This window comes from Aythya marila, assembly GCF_965140915.1.
Source record: "Aythya marila genome assembly, chromosome: 5".
NCBI classification, from domain to species: Eukaryota; Metazoa; Chordata; class Aves; order Anseriformes; family Anatidae; genus Aythya; species Aythya marila.
This window is the reverse complement of record NC_139046.1, coordinates 53,609,003-53,618,185: the sequence shown is the minus strand read 5'-3', so window position 1 is coordinate 53,618,185 and position 9,183 is coordinate 53,609,003.

The window sequence follows — 9,183 nt, the reverse complement described above, 5'->3', positions numbered from 1 at the left end:
CGTGTCTTTTACTGCTAGATTTCAGTCTGTATCTACGTGCACAGTTTGAGTGGAGTTTCCTGTCTTGTGAACTGCTACTGGTATGAGCTCAGGCAGCTAGTTAAACCCAGACAGATTTAAAACGTGCTCGGCATAGTCTTCAGAGGATGAGACCCAGTGCCTGCATTGCACGGAGTGGAAGGCTGGGGTAGATTGGAGAGGAGGACCTAAAAATGGGGCATTTACCATCTGCCCTCCACCTTCTCTTCATTAAAGATTTATTCTAGCTCTACCTAGAACACACAAGCCCTGACTTACAGGCACATATGACTTGTTGGGTGTCACCTCATGCCTTTTTTTAATCCGTGCTTGTGCAAAAGAGGCACTCAGAAGAGAGTTTCACTTCAAAATAACACAGTCTGTGCTCACCACCACAACAGGAGCTCAGGGGGGCTGTGCTCCCTGCCAGCTCTGCCTGCAGGAATCACACTCCGTGGGGACCAGCAGCTGCTGTATGGTGCGGCTTTCAGTCCTGCTCTGAGCCCTACTGTGCCTTTGTTGGTTTCTCTGTTTCCTCTCCTGCCTTTCTTTCTCTAATCATAGCAGCACTTCAGTAAAAGCTGTGATATTGACCCTGAGCCATTAACATCTCAGCCCCTTTCGGTCAGGGTGCTTTATACAGGACTGTGTCTGTATTTTTATCCCTAGCCCCATTTGTAAGTGTCCATGAAAAACCTCTGGGCTGACGTGGTATGATATCTCCTTTTGGTAGAGGGTCTATTTTCTTTCTTTCATGAGCACCAGGCCTAGCAGAGCATTATAATTGTCAGTAACTTACTCATAAACAATCAAACTGGAAATAAGACAAAACTTATTGATTGCACCAATGCTCCAGTGGGACCACAAATGGTCTTCTCACCTGCAAGAGCAACTGGGCAGAGTACTTCAACACCCAGTTCTGCCTGTCTGCACCTGCCTGACATACACCAAGACTGCTTCTGCTGGTCAGAGGCCAGGACTGCTCGTCCTTGTCCTAAGACCAAGAAGGAGCTGCCCAACCACTCGACCTGCTCCCCCAGGCCCTCTGGGGAGGTGGGTGAAAACAGAATTGACCAGGCTGTGTTGGTGATGTAGGGATACGTTAATTATTTGCACAGATCATTATTTTATTCAATCCTGAATCTCGATTCTGACTATCAAGTCCTTCCATGCTAATAAAGCCCCACAGAATCAGCAAGGTTCTGCACACACAGACACAACTCCAGGGCTGTGGCCAGACACCTCCAAAACCATGTTCTCACCTCCCACTTTGGAGATCGAGATGAGATTCCTGTGCTTACAGAAAGGAAACTCGTAGGTAGGACTGCAACTTAACCCAGCTCCTAATCCCTGAGGTGTGTAAAGGGCTTACCTTCATGTTCTCGTCACCCCTCACTTGAGTGTCACCACCAATAGTTAGCACAACACCTTGCTGGTGTCTAAAGATTGAACAGAATTTGAGGAATTTTTATACTTCTTTCTAACACCATACCCAGTCACGTCCTGCTGGATGCTGTAACCTCTCAGCCAGGCAGTAGCAGGCAGTTGTGGTTAGCTTAATTAAGGCTGCCTTACCATGTCCATTTGTTTCTGACTCCTTGAATGCCTCTCACTGCCTCTACCACAAACACGCTGTCTCACCAGCGGTGCAATCTTTTAAACACTCAGCTTATTTTTCTGATAGCTTGTATTTTTTTTGTTCATTCGGTTCTTGTTTCCAAAGCAGATGTTTCCTGAGTAGAGATGCCTCTTCCTCCTTAGCTCTGTCCTCTTTTGTCTATCTTGCCTTTCGTCTTGGGGAAACCTTTAGCTCTTTTACACCTACAAACGTTCCTGCAGGGAATTTGTACCTCTGCCTAGGTAAATAGTGCTGCTTTAGCAGCTTGGCTTCTGACCTGCCTGCTGGAAGGACTGTTTTGCTCCTAAAAATCCAAAGTGCTTCCAACCCAACAGCCTGGCCTAACAGTGCCTAGCAGACAGCAGCTACAACTGATGACGGCTGAAAGAACCTGAAAGGTTCTGGGAGAGCAACCATGCTGCAAGTCTACAGAAGAAAAATTTGCCTAAGGAAAAACCTTAGGCAAATGGACTCCCCCACCCCTACCCCCCCCAAGACCTTAGGGCAAGGTACAAAAGAGAAGGAAGGAGGGACAGGATAGATCTTGATACTAGCTCTTCTCCCTGCTACTTGATTTTTTCAGACCCTCAAAAATTCCCTTTTCATAAAAAATTGTTCAGTTGTTCAAATCCAGAAATAAAATAATAATAAAAATAAAAGTGTAATGTTATAGTCAGAAGTGACTTCCAAGTCTCATGCACTGTTCTTGCTGTTGCAAGATAAAAGGGTCTGCTCTGCAAAGAACAGGTCACCAACACTTCTTAACCAGCAGTTTGTGCTTTTATTCATTGTACTTATATGTTCAGAAAGTTTGCCTTGTGAAAACATAAGAAGCCAGTGACTATTTCAGGCAAAGCTTCTCTGGCAGCATTACTCATGCAGTTTCTTCCCCTCCCTCCAAAAAAATCCCAGCCAATACCATGGAAGTTAAACTGTTACATATGCACCTTAATGTACAAGCTCTCCATCTATTAATCAGATCAAACAGACCCCTGAACAAAACAAACAAAAAAAAGGAAATCTGGGGAAATCTGCCTTGCTAATATTGTAAGTAGCACTGAAGTAAAATCTGAGCTACAGCTGTTCAAGAAGTTTTACTGAAACTGCAAGCTTAGGCCGTGGATGGATGTAAACTTCACGTGGCTTTGCATGGCTTTGTCCCCAGGGCAAAACGCAGCCCTCCTGGGTGAGCTTCCCTTCGCAGTTTCCAATCAGCCATTAAAATTATAATAATCACTGAAATTCAAGCACAGTTTTGCTCCAGCTGAGGACTAAAACTAAGTAGTTTCTCTGAAAATGAATGGGATTTCATTTCTCTCTTGAAAAACCTGCAAAGACTTGCAGATAAACTCATCTGAGCCACGTCGCTGGCTGCAGGAGCACTTGCCAGCATACAGAAGCTGTGAGTCAGAAACACGGCTTGTCTCAGGTCCAGTAACGCAACAATAGTCAGGAAATGACTGACTGTGCTTCTCTTCAGTCGCTTGTTAGCAGGGCCTGGCACACAGGCTGGAGCACCAGCATGTTCAGAGAGGGTTGGAGGGGAAAGGCATTCACTACAGCAAGTGCAGGGAAGGCAAAAGAAAGCTCTGGGCAGGAGAGATTCGGGCATGTATTTTGGAAGGAGTAGGATGGAGCTGGGAGAAACGTGGCTAAGCTTGGTTAAAACTGTGACCTAGATCTTCAGCAAACAGAAATTAATTCTAGCCAAGGCCATGGGTCAGTGCCAGCTCTGTGAACTAACAAGGAATGTCGCCCCATGTTTTCAGGGAGAGGCACGGTGGGAATGAGGGTACTCACACTGAGATTTTCCTTTAAGCAAGAATTTGAGGAGTCTAAGATCCTGGCTTTTTACTGAAAAAAAAGGCTTGGGAGGCTCGGAGCACCAGCAGAGCCTCCTCAAAACACAGCTTCAGGCCCCATCTCCTTGCTCCAGGGGATGCAGGGGATGCATTCTCTTCTCTGATCACACTGACTGAATTTTAGCTCTTCATTAGGGCCAAGACATCCTTTTCTATCTGTAAAAATGACCATGGTCCAGCCATGGCCTCTTCCAGTAGATGCTTTCCTAGGAAAGCCTTCCTAACATCTCAAATGTTCTTTAGAAGTTGTTAAAAAAAAACAAACCCACATTCCTCGTATGATGACTCCCGATTATTTCATTCTTCAAAAACACGTCAGTAACTCAAAATGAACTTTTTTTTTCCTGGTGTATTCATGGCTCATTAAAATCATAACCATTCGTTGACCATAAAAAATGCTTTATGTGTTTTTTCCAGTCATGTCCAGAGTCCCTGCAGTGCTGTTGTGGAAAGCCTCTTTTCCATATATTGTGAAATAAATTTCATTTATTGCACAGGGTGAAATAAATGAAATTACTTTTATGGCATTGACAATAGACAGATTTCTCTGCTACCCTTCGCAAAGCCCAGGAACAGTAGCAATGGTTTCCCTTGTCTTGGGAACAGGCACTAAAGAAAATGATTTATTTCCATTGAGAAAGATTTGCCTAAACATTCAAAAAAGTGTCTCCAGACACTTCAGGGAGGCAGAGGAGGAAAAAAAAAATAATTACGTGAAAACTTCTGTAGAAGCTTCTTGCAATTTGTCTGAAAGACAATTTTTTCTGCCTATTAATGGCTTACTACGGTGCTGTAGCAAGCAGCTTGCAGTGGCTTTTCTAACTGGCAGCTGGATCAAATGGAGTCAGTGGGCTTCGGGTCAGCCCAGAGGCTTCAGTGCAGCCACATTTAATGGAACTGGGAGCCTGTCCTTGCAAATAAACCTACCTGAACTGAATCGCCAGCTGCAGAGGCGCATCGCAATGGACAGAGCCTGTGAGTAGGAATCACATAGGCTGTCCCAGATCAGACGACCAAGTGGTAAGTCAGGGGAGGACAGCCTGTGGTTATCTGTTCCATTAAATCAATACCCCACTTTCCCTGAGTACACATTAATTGCTTCATAAGTAAACTCATTCTGCACAGAAAGCACTCCATGAGGAGTCATAGAACTCAAAACAGAAAATGACCCCACCTTGCTCCATTATTAGGACTTTTATTTGATCCTAGAGTAAACACAATCCCCTAATACAAACAGAAGAGGCTCTTACACAAAAACAAACTCTTGCAGATTGATACATCATCTGGCTTTCCTCCCTGCAACTGTTCCCAGAACCTCCGAGCATCCCTACACGGCAGAGTTTGAAGGGGAACAAGGACCTGATAATTCTGAGAGCACATCCTGGATTAAGATGCCTACACTCAGGCCACCTATGCCAGCCATACTGAAATGCTTCCTGATTTTACAGCACTTGTACCTGGAAATCTGCAAGCATTAGCTGAAATGTGGCAAGCTATCCACTTCTCCAAATTTTAGCTTTCACAGACTTCAGCTCTGCTTGTCCAAAGTTCAACTCATCGGTTGTGAGTGATTAAATTTCCCTAAATTGAAATTAATCCCTTCAATTTCTTCCCTCCCTTGCAATGCACATGTATAGTAAGGAATCTAAGGCACAAAACCAACATGAAACATGCCTAAAACTCTTATGTTAAATACTCATATGCCAGGCAACCAGATCTTCAGTTCCAGCCCTCTTTAAGCTGCTTAATGTCCTAAGAATAGAGAGATTTATAATTGGCAAGGGCTAAAAAGCAGTTTGTCGTGCTGCTCAGCCTCTTGCTGAAGTAGAACCACTACAAGACAGCTGAGTGACACAGAGAGGAGAAGATAATTATGAGAAGGTCTCATTTATGTACAGAAGTTAATATATTTTACATTTTACTTTTTACTTGCTGACAGAATTAGGATGGGTGTGGATAAAGATTAACCAGAAACAACATGAAAACAATTACACAGATAAGAGCTACAGGATAAACTCACTTATTTCCCATTGCAGAGTGAGAAATCTACTGAGTTAAACATAAATACACGGCTGAGATTGCAGTGTGGGTGGTTTGTCTTTTCTATGAAGGAATCTTTTCTACATGCCTTATAGACTGAGCCACGAGTTGTCTCAATTCACTTTGTCTGAGCAATAGCAGCATACTCAAGCTGAAAATCTGCATCATTCAAAAGGTTTCGTTTAAAAATAGTCTTCTGCAATCCTGAATAAAGATAGCAGACGTCTATTTTTGTATGGGTTTACAGGAAAATATTAGTGATGCTAGTCCAACAGTTCAAAGATACAGACCAAGGGCTGCAATATTTACTATATACTTCACTTTTCCCTATAAATATAAGGTTAAATGACCATAGTGCCCTTGCAACTATTACTATATCATATCAATTACATTAAGAAGTGTATAACTCTACTTCTGGAAACATTAAAACTCTCTCTGTTGTTTACCTGTGTTAAACAACAAAGTTAACTACTGGAAATAAGAACAAAGACAAGAAGTTTGTTGGCAAGCCTAACTCGAAGGAAACGGCTACTAAAATGCATTCCAGTATAAACACACACCCTGAAGTGACCAGCAAAATGAAATGCAGAAAAATTCTCATAACTGGGACCCTGTTCAAAGATACGCAGGCCGATTCATGACGTGTAAGGAAAGTTAAGTTTGTTTCTTGAAATATCCTGGTGCAAGTCCAGTGATTATGGGTAGGATAAGTTAGCTTTTACGGTAACGAGTGCTATGTGTAAACAGCAATATAAAATGGAACCATAAAATTAACGTTATCCATTTTTTTTACCTTTAGTTAATGGGGTTGGTTTTTTTGGACTCATTAAGAGAATGGAGTGCCTGGCAATCAGGCATTAAATTCAAAGCCTTCTCTAATCACTGAACAACTCCTAAATCACAGCTTTGTTCTGTATCAAAAAAAGCCTTTCCTAGCACCCCAAAGAGACCGGGATCCAACAGCCAGCTACAGAATTGGACAGCACATGTGTCTTGTTCCAGACGGCCAGCCAGAAGCTGAGGACAAATACAGAGCCCAAAGCCCGGTTTTGCTGGAGACATTTTTTTGCACAAGCCCACCATATCTTGTGCTGCACTTGTTGGTCAGAATTAGCCACTTAGTTTAGAGGAGTTCTACTCCTGCCTGGGGTTAATTGTGAGATACCAAGAGATAAAAGTATCCAGCATTCAAGACTTCAATGTGAAGAGCAGTATCTGGGTTCAATCAAGATCCAAAGTCAGTAATCTCTTATAAATCAAGGTGCCATCTAACCACTGCAGAGGTTGCTTGGTTGCAAATATGAGGAAGATCTGCTGATGTGAATGATGGCTTTTTGCTCCACTGAATTGAATGATGGCTTTTTGCCTTAAAGACGGTGCAATTTTGTAGCAGAGCTCTCCCACTGACAGCTCACAACTGATGTTTGAACGTCAAACAGATTACTCAGGTCAAGCCGAAAAAGACAAGGAAGGCTCAGCAGAAACTCGAGACTGTCAAGAAATGAGTGGGAAAAAGGCAAGTGAAAGGGAACCTGACACAGGGGTATAACCCTTGCCTGAAGCATTGTCCTTAGCACAGACAGCTACACACCTTATTGGCCAGGTGCTGAATTTATATGACAATGAGAAGATTAATCACGGTAATTGCTTGTAATTGCACATGTCCTAGCTGTAAAGGGTGTAGCTGAAGCTAAAGAATGAATCAGACAAGCAAAACAGCTGTCTTGTGCCCACATCCACACTCCTCTGTGGCACTGATCAGCGACCCATCTCATGCAAAACACAGCCACCCTACTGTACTGTCTCTCCGATTTTGGTTGCTATCATAGTGAGCAGTGACCATATCAAAGCCAGAGCCTCTGTGCACGGGTCTTGGGTATTGCACATTTGTATAATATACAAATAATGTGCAATAATTGCACATTTATATAATGTACTAATGAAGCTTTACATCTTTTCGGTCTGTGCCATTTTACTGCCCTCTCAGCAGAAGTCCATACTGCAGTTTATGAAATAATTTCAGCCCTTTTCTGTGCCAAGCAACATCCCAGATCAGGAAAGTATACCACCTCCGGTTACTTTTAGGCCTGTTCCTATACGTAACTCCAGATCAAGCACTCTGACTTGAAATTATAGCCCTTTGCAAGTCAACAGACCTTTGGGCCATACTCATGACCCCAAATGGACATAAGCAGCAAAGTCTAGTCTTCACCATCAGTCCAGGGGAAGAAAAAAGCATAGACATTATCGGAGGTTCAGCTGCCAGCACTGATTCCAATCACTTGCTCATTCTTGTACCCAGATCATGGCTAAACTCACTAAATATTAACAAAAATAAACATCTAATTTGGTAATGTATGTAACTGAAATTCACTGCAACATGGCTAGAGGACAAAACACCTTCAGGATGACTTCAGAATTAGAGCGTTCATTTTTCATGACAGCATCCCTCCGTGATCCCTTTCATATCATTAAAAAAAAAAAAAAAAAAAAAAAATTTGCCTGAAAGCAATGTCTGGGCTTGAATTTGGCAGCATCAGATTCTGCCTTTGACCTTGGACAAGTCACCTACTCTTCCCTGTTTTGTTCCCCATTTAAATGCCATACACTTTGACATTTAGTGTACGCTTTTAGTTGGGACTATTTGTTTAAGTTGTGGTGGACCTGTTTTTTTTTTTTGTTGTTGTTGTTTGGGGGTGGTGGTGGTGTTTGTTTTAAATAACTTACCACAAAAAAATAAAAATACACTTTTCAGTGGTGCCTGATCCTGGCCCATGGGAAAAGAGGAAAAAAAGCAAAAGAAATTATAGGTTTCTATTTCCTTTTCTCTTTTTTCTCGTTTTCTTAGCCCATTAACATTTCTGTTTAGCTGGAAATCCATAAGTGAAAAGCAAAGACGTGTCTCATCAGTCTATGCTGTGGTATGAAATTGAATCACACGCAAAACAGGGAGGAGAGATCGGGCACAAAGGGTGTGTGAGCAAGAGTCAGACTGCTGGGGCGACTCCCTGCCATGCCTGAGGGAAAGGCATCGGGGCAATATGCCACAAATATCGGGGGACACCCTGCCCTGTCGCTGTGGAGGGAGGGGACCTGGGAGATGGGGAGGAATGGAAACAGGTCCCTGCTCGGTGTCACAGGTGAGCCCTCTCCCTACCTGCCTTGCCTCCCCAGGTGCCCTTACATGATGGGTTTGAGGCCCTGGAGCTTGAGGGACAGGGTGGTGAGGATGTGGGGGAAAGTCACAGGAGGCTGTCTAGGGCAAGGAGGTTGACTCCATGCCTCAAGACTTCCTCCAACAAGAAGGCAAGAAGGGTAACAGCCCCACATGTCAGCCAGACCCTACCCTTAGAGAAGTCTGCTTCCTACCTGGGACATGGGTCAGAGACATTGCCAGGAAACTTCCTGGCCTTGTTCACCCCTCCAATTATTACCCCTTAGTGATAATTCACACTGGCAGCAATGAAATTGCTGAGAGAAGCCTGAGGGCTGTCAAAAGGGACTTCAGGGCATCAGGGCAGTTACTGAATGGAGTGGGAGCACAGGCGGTGTTTTCCTCTAGCTTCTGAGCTCCCTTGAGTGAGCTGTTTTGGGGGCTTTCTGCTGCTCCACCAATGGCTGTGAACAACTCTTCTGTCTTTGTTA